Source organism: Salvia splendens, chromosome 8 (assembly GCF_004379255.2).
Source record: "Salvia splendens isolate huo1 chromosome 8, SspV2, whole genome shotgun sequence".
NCBI classification, from domain to species: Eukaryota; Viridiplantae; Streptophyta; class Magnoliopsida; order Lamiales; family Lamiaceae; genus Salvia; species Salvia splendens.
Genome location: NC_056039.1, coordinates 21,724,882 through 21,738,678, shown reverse-complemented (window position 1 = coordinate 21,738,678; position 13,797 = coordinate 21,724,882).

Genomic DNA, 13,797 nt, shown 5'->3' with positions numbered 1-13,797 from the left:
GAGGAAGCACTGAAAGTTTTTTCCCTATTCTCAGCGATGAGTGAGAGGGGAACGCCTACCGCAGCCACAACCACAGCACCACCGCCGTCGACTATTCCAGAGGATTCGACGGCCCAAACCGCAATATCTCATGCAGGAACCGACCCGAGCACAAGGGCGCCGGAGCGAGAAGCGGCGGAGGGCGGTGAACGGGAGGATGAGGGTGATCTGGCCATGGGACTTGTGCGCATGGCAGTTGACGAACTGATGACAGCGAAGGATGTTGAGGGGGAAACCCCTGTTTCTGAAGAAGTGGTTGATGAGGGAGAAACCCATATCTATATTGAGAGAGGAACCCCGAGTTTGTAAGAGGTGGGGGAAACCCCGAAAGAGTCTGTGGGGGAAGAGGCCCCATTCATGCTGAGGTACAGGAGCCCGAGGAAGGAGGGCTAAAGGGAGTTGTGGATCTGGTATAAGATCCAGAGGACGAGGACTCGCCAGTAGAAGGAGTTCCTTGCCCCAGGGGCAGAGGGCGAGCAGGAGGAGGAGACCCCTGGGTCTGGCGGGGAGGAGGATGAATAGGAAGAACGTCGCTTGGCCGCAGAACGAAAGCGCAAAGGGAAGCATGCGGCCACTCCCCAGCCCAAGAAGTCCAAGAAGATTGCATCTGTCAAGAATGATGATGCTCCATTCCTCGCTTCAGCCAAGGTTCCTTACGCCAAGGAGCAAGTCGGCCCTAGCCCGGCCAGCGAGTCTGAGGATGCAGAGGAAGAAGTGCAAGAGGAAGAGCTCAACTATGAGCCAACGGAGGTCTGGGTGACCAAGGGGCTGCTAGAAGCTATGGGAAAATTAAATGATCCGAAGAGGGCAGCGAGTTACAAGGAGCGGAGCGGTTTTGGATAGCTGGCAAAGTCTGGAAAGCAGTATGATCCAGAGGAGCTGAGGGAAATTGATTCGGACAAGGAATTCCGCCAATATATCGGTGCTATTGGATTCGAATGGCTACTGAACCATAGCATGGTTGAGGTGCCCACGGCGTTAGCCCTGGAATTCTTCTCAACCTTCCGGCTCAAACCCACCACTGACCTCGACGCTGACTCCATCACCTTCAGGATTTTCACCGAGGAGTACGAGATGAGCATAAGGGAGTGGTCACTGAGGATGGTTTATTCACCCGCGCCGAGGACGATGATGGAATCTAGAATGAGCTCTTGGTAGGAGCTCCGAAGTACACCCCTGGTTTCAAAGCACAGTCCGCTTGGGAATTCATTACCCATCCCAAGGTGGGAACAATCAAAACCAGCTAACTCTGATGGGAACAGCTAACTCTGATGGGAACAATCGAGAACCGCACCCTCCGCTTTGCGTAGACGTTTATTAGTTATAATCTGATGGGGACAGCTAACTCTGCCTTGATCACCGCAAACCTCTACTTCACTTGGTGCATGGCGAAGGGTGTTAAGGTGCACCTAGGCTTCTGGTTGGCTCAGGCTTGCCATCAGATGACCGGCACATGTACACTTGCCATCTTCTCGGTGCATACCTCCAGCGTAATGAAGACGGAACCAGACGGAATCGAGGCAGTGGCCAGTGTGGACTATGAAGAAATGAAGAAAGATATGGGCGAGATGCGAAAGGAGCTCGGCGAGGTCCGAGAAGAGATAAAGGCCCTCAGAGGGAGAATAACCGACCTGGTGGGGAAGTCATTCGTGCAGAGTGATCGCATGGCGGAAGCTGTTAAGATAATGAAGATGATGACCAATTGGCTAGAGAAAAAGTTCCCCCAGCCCCAGAAAAAGTTGCCCTCTGGACCCAGTAGCGTGCCCATGCAGCCAGGCCAGGGAAGCTCATCTCTTCCCCAACCCCCACCAGCGTCTAAGCCCTAGTTAGCCCCATCTGCATCCAAGCCCATGACTGTGAGGAAGCCGGTGTCAAAGCAACCTGAGACTAAGGAAGAGAAGCCGGCGTCGCCGGCTAGGAAGAAAGTGAAAGTGACATGCCCCAACGTACCACCACAATCTGGCTCCCGCGGGGATGAGACCCAGAATTGATACCCCCCGATGACTAAGTAAATTTTACTTTCCAGTTTTTTCATTTTTCTTTTCGTTTTTCTTATCTGTTTATATGTTTGTTGTTCTGAGTCTGTGATTTTGTGTTCGTTGCTCAAGCATGCCGCCTATGTATATATGTGTATGTGTTTTCTCCCACTTAGCCCAATCTTTGGTCTAAGTGTGAGAATTTTGTGTTTTTTGGGCATGTTTTGGTTTCTGTTTTGTTTCTCCCACTTAGCCCGTTGCTCGGTCTAAGTGTGAGAAGGTTGTTTTTCTTTTGCTTGTTTTGTGTTTTATGTGTTGTCCTTTATGTTCATGTTTTGTTCGCATTAACTGCCCTGTTACCCCCCTTCACTGGATTGGCTTGGGAACAAGCTTGAGTGAAGTGGGAGGGGGAGGGAGTTAGTGTAGTCTGTGTCTAACATGAATATGAGTTTTTAGGTCTAGGTTTTGTGTGTGTCGCATGAGCTGGTGAATATAGTAAGGTAAGATTCCCTTAGTGAGAGCAATTGAAGATATGATACATGTCAACTTTGAGGCCTCTTTCTTTAATAAGCTGAAATCGGTTTGGATGATGTGAGAACGATAGAAGATGCCTTAGTTCACCTAGTTGTGAAACCCCACTATATAAGTGAGTTATTGCTGGGGTTTGGAGCCCCTTGCACAGCGGAAGTCATGCATTGACAAATAAATCTTACACATGGATCTATTTGACAGATTATGGGATCAATTTATCACATGTTAAAACAATCAATTGCATGCTAGAAAGCACATAAATTCATGCTTAAGGAAATTAAACCCAAATTCATGAATTTCTACAGTTTAGAAATACCGCTCTGATTCTTCAAAGAATCAACGATTGCTTGCGCCTTCTCCACATGATGTTCTTCGTACTCAACCACGAATCTTCTAATCTGTATCCCGAACTCAGAATCTAACCTTTGGGTGGGCAAAGCTTGTCAGAATCGAAAAGGACTTAACTAGACAGAAGACTGAACTTCAGTTCCGTGAAACTGAAAATTTCGTCCACTCCCTGGAGAGAGGGAGCACGAATTTTTATAATCAAAATCAATTAATTTAGTCTTCTATCTAGTCTCCTTTATATAGAGTTATGATGGGCCAGATTAGGGATCCATGGAGGTTGGACTTGGGCCAAACCTATTGGACTTTTACTAATTAAATTGAGCCCCAATTTAATACAAGTCCAATAGAATATTATTATCATCCACTATAGTATAATAATATTGACTACCCATCCAATCTGAAATTACGAGTAATCTGGGCTTTACCTCTTTAATTTATTATTTCCCGTGTTTAAGATATAATTATCCATTAATTAATTTAAGTCTGCTATTTGAATTTAATTAATTAATATCTTTTTCCAAGAGTTGTCTAGTTCAAAAACTTTAGTTATTATTCTGGAATAAATTCCAACCGGCCGGATTTCTGAATAATAAAACCTTTTTCGAACGCCTCTTGAGGATATTATCAAACTGGACTCACCTAGCACACGATTCATTGCAATAACAATACTAGCACCTCTAGACATTAATCAACACTACCCAAGATATTAGGATTCTTGGATTGCGAAAAATCCGCACCATTTGTTAAATCAAAGTAGTGCATAATCAATATCGTATGCTCAATGTTATATCAACAATGATTAAGAAATAACAATCACTAACCTCGTGTTTCAGTAAATAGCAAGAAAGACTTATCTCAACTGTTAGATCCTTCAGTGCTATACCACACCAGTGTCGTTTATTTCCTAAGGTAAGGAAGCATGCGGACTGACACTGCAACCTTTCACGATAGGTAACCAAAGCCTATCTAGGTTGTGAAATTTTATTTCTCTTCTACAAAGGACCGACTGTGTCACCTTCTGTGAACGTCGTTCACGATCAGTCTACTATGCAGAAGAATTAGACTTATTTGCTTCTTATACATTTAAATGTTTGAGAAACATCTTATAAATGCATAAGCAAACACCAATGCGATAAAATTAATTATTCTCGCCTTGGGTTAAAAGTGGATTGTAGAGTTTATTGTATACAAGCAATTCTATCCGTGCAACATACTAGAAATATCCTTTTCAGTATACCAATCCTAACAATCTCCCACTTATACTCAAAATCATGCTTTTGAGTATACCCACTGCCAAAACTCTCCAACTTATACTCTAAGCAGGTCTCGAACCATGATACATCGAACTACCATACTTTTCACCTCATGTGTAAATCATGTTATCATATAGGCATTTTGTAAAAAAAATTCTGCATTGTTCTCTGAAGATATCTTGGTACCCATAATGTCTCGCTGCGCACTTTTCCTTAATTAATTTCATACTTCCGCTATATGTGATTGTTTAGCTTCATCAGCTCGTGTTTCCCTTGAGTTAGACATATGACTAGAGTAATTATAACAAAATATAATACTCATACAGATACTCGGGATCACGGTCAAAGCTATTAGGAAGTTACTGAAATTAACAACTACCTTAGTAGTTTCTGATGAAGCTACACTTGTAATTTTCATGATAGAGTCTGCGATGTAATCACACTCCATCATGACTCAGTTTTCAACTCCTAACGTTAACACTTAGTCAGAGGATAACTCGATCATCAATCAATTATAAAATCGAGTCGATGTAACCTAAAGGACATAACATGGGTGTCTGGTAAACTAGAGCATACCGTTTAGTCTTTTTCAAGTACTATAGTATATTCTTTACCCAATCCAATGTCCTTGGCCATGGTTAAAATTTTATCATGCTTCTATGCCAACGACAAAGCTAATATCTAACTTAATACACATCATAGCATATATGAGAATTCCAATTATGGAACTTGTCTCATTCTTCTTGATCTCATTCAATGTCGAAAAACACTTGACTAGAGACAAAATAATTCCGTCTAGAAAAAGAAAAACCTTTTCTTCGAATTTTCAATGCTAAAGAGTCTATGTATTGTGTAGATGTAGGATTCTTTAAGAAAACATACATTCTTTTTCTAGCAATCTAATGACACAGATGCTTAGAATGTAACTAGATTATCTTAAATCCATCATCCTTATACTGGGTAGACGACCAGTTTCCTACGCTAGATAACCCTCTTAGTTGTTTATCAACTTTATAGATGTCATCATCGTAGAGTACCAATAATACCAAATATAGTGCACTTTCAACTTTCTTGCCCTGTATTACATAACCATTAAGATGTTCCATGCAGATGATCTTCTCAAGACTTCTACTTAAAGAAAATTGTCTTGACAATCATAGTACATACATCCTAATTTATGTAGGCTACAATAGACAATATACAGATCGACTTAGGCAAAAATGGCAGGCAAGAATATAATTCTCTCTGGGTATAACCCTTTGCCATTATTCTAGCCTTTTGAGATCCATGCTTACACTTGCAGGTCCACTAGCTCCCACTGACTGAAATAGTCTATGGGTAGTATCGCAAGTATTGCAAACATTCTTGTCTATTTAAGATTGTTATTCAGAATCTATCATCTTATCAAGAATGATTATCTGAATAAGTCATTGTGTCCTTGTAGTTACAGGGATTATGTTCAAGTTGATCTAAGACTGAGTCTTAAGACTCTTTTAGACCCATGAACTTATTATGTTCGCAAAGAACGCTCCCACTACGACACGACTCTTACAATCTTAAGTACAAACGTTGATTTTCTTAGTGCATAAGTTTCTAATAGTATGACTTCTTGGTTAAGATGGAAAATAGATATTCTCATTATCTTGAGAATTATCATCTTTGTTAGGCTTGTAGTTCTCCTCATAATCTTCATCAAAAAATCTAGTATTCGTGTAAACAAACGCATATCTCTCCGTGAAGATTATAGTACTGTACCTTTTCTATCATTTGAGACAACCTTAAAACATACCTCAGTACACAACTCCAATTACTTGGATACCTTTTCCAAAACATGTGTTGGAATAACTCCACAACTTGTGATGTGCTGGTCTAGACTTGCCTCTAGTCCACAACTCCCGTGTTGTAGAAGGTACTGATGTTATGGTAGTTTCTTTAAGGTATAACTCATTGTTTCCAACGTATATCCCATCAATGATAAGGTATTATTGAGTAAAACTGTTCACTTATCGAACTTGTCTTCGAGAGAATTCGATATCTTCTTATATGACTATCACATTCTTTAGAAGAATGCTTGGAGTAGTCAACTAGGATTTAACTCCCACTACTGATCTTAACTCATTTGCTCGTCTCCTATGGTGTAAACCATTGAGACTTACTAGTCTTTCTATGTTGCATCTCTATCCCTTGAACCACCAAAGGATTCTAACTTATAGTGCATCAACCAGACTTACTTGACCTTTAAGCTATTTAACAAACAAGTTGTTAAAATCTTGATAGTCACTTGAGTTAGACAAAATTAGTTTGAACAATTACTAAGTATTTTTTTGGCCTTATGCTTAAGTACCATAAATACTTTATCATTCATTGTTTAAGAAGTTGAACTGTGGTGTTAAACTTAATCTTTTTGCAATTATATTGTTTAGATACTATGATGTATAATTTGTTTTACTATGGTACTATGATAGATATTCGATCCACATTTCTCAATAATGCAAGCATTATAAAATGAAATTAAACATCGTAGAATCATAAATGTGTTTAGAAACTGAATATAAATCCATTCTAAACAAGACTGTACCAATAAAATAAATCTCTAACATCAAAACAAAACAATAAAGTGAGCATAAATAAATAGCTCCCAGTGCAACAACTGCCCAACTGGATGTAGATCTCTCCTTTAAAAGTTGCATTGTTATCTAAGCCATTGTCTTTCTATATAAGAGGTCAATCCGTCTTACAATGCATCTTCTCTTTGCCTTTTCACCAAATTTTTCTTGCCTTTCTTGCTTTCAGCAGGCATTGATGACAATTCAACTCCCTCTTTCCATTGCTAGTCTTCTGTTCGATTGAACTAAGACATAGGAAAGATACAACCTTAATGAATTCGTCAAGTATCATGTTATCTTCCTCCAATAGTAATAAGGTGAATATAATGCCAAAGGTTTCCAACTTTTCAGTAACAACCTTCGTGTAATCACATCCTATTACATTTGGCGATGAACTGAGTGTAGAAGCTATTTGAGTAACTGAATCATAAGATTCATCAAAACATTCTATCTCTTTTGGATGTTCCAATAGAATCTGGACAACGTCCTCATTGAATATTCCTTTATCATTGGTATAAACCAAGACTTGTCTCACTACTTAAAAGAAAGTAGTTTGACCTTCTTCCTCAAAGAACTTATCGAGTACATGCATAAAATGCATTCTCAAACTTTCTTTGTAGAATTTTGTCGAGGAAATGGAAGACATGAATTAGTGAGTACAAACTTTAAGTTTTCAGCAATGAGAATCTTATCCATTTAATATATCCAGTCTACATAATTTTGGCCTTCGAGTTTGATTTCTTTAAGGTTCGCAGACATTATTAAGAATTTGGCTAAGAAGAAATAAAACTATTTATCACATACTATGCTTAATACATAATCGCAAACAACCACAAAACAATTTATGTATCTCGCAACCGTGTAAACCAAAATAAGTACACCTCTAGGGAGGTCAACAAATTCGGATTCCAACAATTTCCTAGTCACAATACCGACGGATAGTTCAGAGAACACTAAGGAGGCATGGCCGCCAAATATTGCCTAAGCATTTACCATAAATATTTGCATCTAGGAATTTCATTTCTGTCTTGATACTCCTTCTAGGGAAGGTCGTACGCCACTAGCAAAATTCCATAGCTATCTTATAAATATGCTTAAACATACGAACTTACAATTTTGTAGAATTATGGCTCCCACTAGGGTGGGTCGCGATAATATTAGAAACAAGCTTCTAGTTTAAGCAACCTACTATAAAGAAGTCTAATCTTATGAACTTGCTATTTCGTACGATTATTGCTCCCACTAAGGTAGGTCACGATGATATTAGAAACTGCTTCATATATAGACCAATTTATGGAGACCATATACAACACACTGTTGTAATTATCGCTTAGTCATTTTAAATATGACTTTTGCATAATTATCACATAAGTAGATAAGACAGATAATCCACTCAAAACATATTAACACCAAATAAATAGATAAATCGATTTAATTCATGGTGATTAATCACACTGGATAATTATTGAAATTATTTAATAAATCTAGGGCGATTTAAATAAATAATTGATTCCTTATCTTATCCAAAATATGAATTTCGGATTTGATAAATTTATCTTGGATAATGACTATCCAAATTAATTTATGATTTATCTAGATAGAGTTGAATCTATCTAAATCCTCTTTGGGATTAATCTAGATTTTATAAGAATAAAATCAAATCCTTAAATTTAAGATAAGACTGATCTTGGATTATCATTATCAAAATCGTATAAGGATATTTCAGGATAGAAACAAATTTATCCAAATCCATAAGATAAAATCCAATCACTCTAAGATTTAAGAAAATCTTAAATTATTTAGAATAAGAAACTAGAATATATCATATCTATTAGGATTTATTCTAGATAAAATTAACTTTATCAAAATCCAATTAGATTAGGATTATCTTGTATTATCTTTATCCAAATTTATCTAGGATATTTTCGAAGGGGCTGGCAGCGGAAGCGTGCGGACAAAACGGATCACATGAATTTGATCTATTTAGCAGATTATTTAGACAAAATCTATTCGCGTAATTATCACATGTATCATGCTCATAACTTGAATTAAAACAAGCTTTAGCACATAAAATTCCTAAAACATGCTTACTACGGAATTAGCCAATTTACCTCGTTGATTCAATCAAGAATCGATGATGGCTTGCTCCATCTCCACGTGAAGATCTTCAATACAAGACCTCGGATCTTCTGACTGGTGTCCCGGACTATACGCTGATATTTGTGTGGACAAATTTCACCAACGTACTAGGACTCGAATAATGGAAGACAGAACTCAGCTCACGGAGGGAGCACAATTTTCGAAAACTCTCTCAAGAGAGTGGGGGACGAAAATTTTACAAATTAATTGTTGTACATTCTGTCTCCTTTATTCTCCTATTTATTTAAGTCACATATTGGGCCCAGTCAGAGATCTAAGGAAGAATCTGGAACAGGCCTCACCCAATTAGCTTTTTACTAATTAAATTGAACCCACAATTTAATATAAGCTTATATTGGAATATTACGAGCAGCCACTACAGAAGTAATATTGCACTGCCTTCCAAATCCGAAATTACAAGTATTCCGGGTTTCCTTTAATTGTATTTGATTTATTTCCCGCGCTTAAGATGGAAACATCCATTAATTAATTAATGTCTGCTATAGACTTAATTAATTAACATATTTCGAATTCCAAGAGTGGACTTAGCAAGAAACTCTTATTTATTATTCATAGAGTAATCAAACTCCAACTAGCTAGGTTCCGAATAATAAAACCTCGTTTCGAGCTTCTCTTGTGGATGTTATCAAACGAGACTCTCTTCGCGCACGTTTCAACATAATAGCAATCCTAGCAACTCTAGATAATGATCACCACTACCCAATATACCTGGATCGTTGGGTTACGAAAAACCTGCACCTTTGGTAAGTCAAAGTAGTGGATACTCAATATCGTATGCTCAATGCTAACGTACATTGATTAAGAAATTAATTCTCAAGACCTCGTCTTTCAGTAGATAGCATAAAGACTCGTCTTGCTGTTAGATCCATTCAGTGCTATACCACACCAACGTCATCTTATTTCAATAAGGTTTAGAAATAATCGGACTGACATTGCAACCTTTCGCGATAGGTAGTCTAGGCCTATCTAGGTTGTGAAATTCTTATTTTTCTTTGTTTAGAACTGACCGTATTACCTTAAATTGGACGACGCCCACAACCGGTCTACTAAAACAAAGACTTAGACTTTGTTACGTTTGCTCATACATTTAAATATGCAATAAACAACCATTAAATGTAAAACATAACAACATTATGACAAAAATAATCTATTGCATTTATTGGAAAATAACCATTAGAGTTTTACAGTATCAAATAACTCGAAAGGTGATTTCTAGTATACAAAACCCTAACAATTTTCTAAATAGAAATAAATCTATTTATATCCATAGAATTAGGATAAACTAGAATTAATATTAATTAATTCAACTATGATTAAATAGATAGAACTAAATCTATCTTAAATCCAAGAGATAATTACAATACTGGATTAACAATTATCTAAATCTTCTAAGATATATTCTAGATATATATAAATCTATCAATATCTATAAGATAGAGACACATTTAATTATCTAAATCTACTAGGATATTTTCTAAATAGAATTAATTCTATAAATATCCACAAGATAAGGATAAATATGGATTTTAATTATCCAAATCAACTAAGATATATTCTAGATAGATATAGATCTATCAACTACAAGATATGGATAAACTTATTTAATATTTATCTTAGTCAATCAAGGATTCAACAAGATAGAATAAAATCTATCTAAATCCATATGACAGAAATAAATTTAATTATTCATCCAAATTTATCTAGGATTTCTCTAGATATATTAAATATATCTAAATCCATAAAATAAGGATAAAATCCAAATTTAATTAATTATTTATCTAGTCTATCTAGGATTCATTTTCATAAAATTAATTTATATAAATCCATAAGATAAAAGAAAATAAATTAATTGTTATTATCCAAGTTTATCTAGGATTTATCAGGATATCTATCCAAATCCATAAAATATGAATAAATTTAAACTAATCCATAGTTTAATTAAAATTAAATTTTAGATAATCCATTTAATATATGTCAAATCTTATTCTAAATTATATCTTGAAAAATATTCAAAATTAATTCCTAGGGTTTGGGAAACCCTAACTAATTTGGAATGTTGCGTCGCTACACGAGCCTAGGAAACGCCACCAATGTGATCCCACTCGAATCGCGAGCTCGGCGAGCCTGACATCTCTGACGCTGCTGCGTCGACGTCGCTCGCCGGCGCTGCTTGCTAATCGCCTGCCCAGCCTGCCTTCCGACTCTGCTGCTGCCCTGCAGTTGCCTCACGAGTCCAGGAAGCCACCTACGGCAAGCTCCCACTCTGATCGCAACCGCTGCTGTAGCTTAAACCTCAGTCGCAGGCGCTGCTGCTTAGTCGTCGTCGCTGCTGCGAAATCGACTTTGCTGCCGCCTCTGCCGCTGGACATCTCCGACGCTGCTGCGTCGATGTCCCACCGCCGTTGCATCCTCGCTGCTGCTGCAGTTTCGACGCGATGCTGCCCGAAATCCGCCGTAGCAGCCTGCCCTTCTCGTGAAGTTTCGCAAGGACGCTGTTACTGCGTTGTTTCGAAAACTCCGACGCTGCTGCGGAGTAAACTCCACGACGCCGTCACGATCAAATTACTTAATGCGGAGCAAAACATGAATTGGGACAAATCGCCACAAACAGGTATATGTATTGCAACGATTGAGAAAAAAGATTACTTAATGCGTCAGGTAATGATCACTAATTTGGAATAGGAGAATTAATTCTCCCAATTCGGCTTCCTCGCACACACGTTATTCATATATTAGAAAATAATAACCATCATGCAACGAAGAAAACCATGCATTCATGCAATTAACATAACATGAAATTAATCCACATATTTAGAGCCAAAAATTGGTTGTGATACCAATTGTTGGGGTTTGGAGCCCCTTGCACAGCGGAAGTCATGCATTCACAAATAAATCATACATATGGATCTATTTGACAGATTATGGGATCAATTTATCACATGTTAAAACAATCAATTGCATGCTAGAAAGCACATAAATTCATGCTTAAGGAAATTAAACCTTATTCCATGAATTTCTACAGTTTAGAATTACCGCTCTGATTCTTCAAAGAATCGTCGATTGCTTGCGCCTTTTCCACATGATGTTCTTTGTACTCAACCACGAATCTTCTAATATGTATCCCGAACTCAGAATCTAACCTTTGGGTGGGCAAAGCTTGTCAGAATCGAAAAGGACTTAACTAGGCAGAAGACTGAACTTCAGTTCCGTGAAACTGAAAATTTCGTCCACTCCCTGGATAGAGGGAGCATGAATTTTTATAATCAAAATCAATTAATTTAGTCTTCTATCTAGTCTCCTTTATATAGAGTTATGATGGGCCAGATTAGGGATCCATGGAGGTTAGACTTGGGCCAAACCTGTTGGACTTTTACTAATTAAATTGAGCCCAAATTTAATACAAGTCCAATAGAATATTATTATCATCCACTATAGTATAATAATATTGACTAACCGTCCAATCTTAAATTACGAGTAATCTGAGCTTTACCTCTTTAATTTATATTTCCCGTGTTTAAGATATAAATATCCATCAATTAATTTAAGTCTGCTATATGACTTTAATTAATTAATATTTTTTCCAAGAGTTGTCTAGTTCAAAAACTTTATTTATTATTCTGGAATAAATTCCAACCGGCCGAGTTTCTGAATAATAAAACCTTTTTCGAACACCTCTTGAGGATATTATCAAACTGGACTCACCCAGCACACGATTCATTGCAATAACAATACTAGCACCTCTAGACATTAATCAACACTACCCAAGATATTAGGATTCTTGGATTGTGAAAAATTCGCACCATTTGATAAATCAAACTAGTGCATAATCAATATCGTATGCTCAATGTTATATCAACAATGATTAAAAAATAACAATCACCGAGACCTCGTCTTTCAGTAAATAGCTAGAAAGACTTATCTCAACTGTTAGATCCTTCAGTGCTATACCACACAAGTGTCGTTTATTTCCTAAGGTAAGGAAACATGCGGACTGACACTGCAACGTTTCACGATAGGTAGCCAAAGCCTATCTAGGTTGTGAAATTCTATTTCTCTTCTACAAAGGACCGACTGCGTCACCTTCTGTGAACGTCGTTCACGATCAGTCTACTATGCAGAAGAATTAGACTTATTTGCTTCTTATACATTTAAATGTTTGAGAAACATCTTATAAATGCATAAGCAAACACCAATGCGAAAAAATTAATTCTTCTCGCTTTGGGTTAAAAGTGGATTGTAGAGTTTATTGTATCAAGCAATTCTATCCTTGCAACATGCTCGAAATATGCTTTTCAGTATACCAATCCTAACAGTTATAAGCCTAAACACTTTGAGCTAACTTATACGAAAGAGGGCCGCCACTTGATGTGTAGGGAGAAGAGTCAAAAGGAGAAAAATAGGGAAAATAGGAGAAAAATATGGTAAAATAAAAATAAAATTTGGAGGTATAAGCTGGACGAAGTCCAGAAAAACAAAAAAAAGGAGGTATAAGCTGGACGAAAGTCCAGGGAAATGAGGTATAAGCTGGACGAAGTCCAGGGAAAAAATCTAAGGGCAGGAAGCAATAATAACCTGACTCGAGGAAGAAGGGAAAAAGCTTTAGGAAGGAGAAACTCTCATAACCCGAAGCATCAGTGGTGTAGCAATGACTTAAGAGTGGATCGATCCTAACATCCCTGGTGAGGAATGAGTGATCGAGTGAATCTAACAACTGGGAAGTTAATAGGTTATCTTGACAAACTGACAGACCGATTAGGTAGAAGAAGGGAAGGGGAGGATTTGGAGACTGTAGACGATCAGATAGACATTAAGCTTGTGGGGACAGCTGTCTAAAAGTTTAAACTAGGTCATGCATTTGTGTGTTTTTCTTTAAGTGTTTTCTTT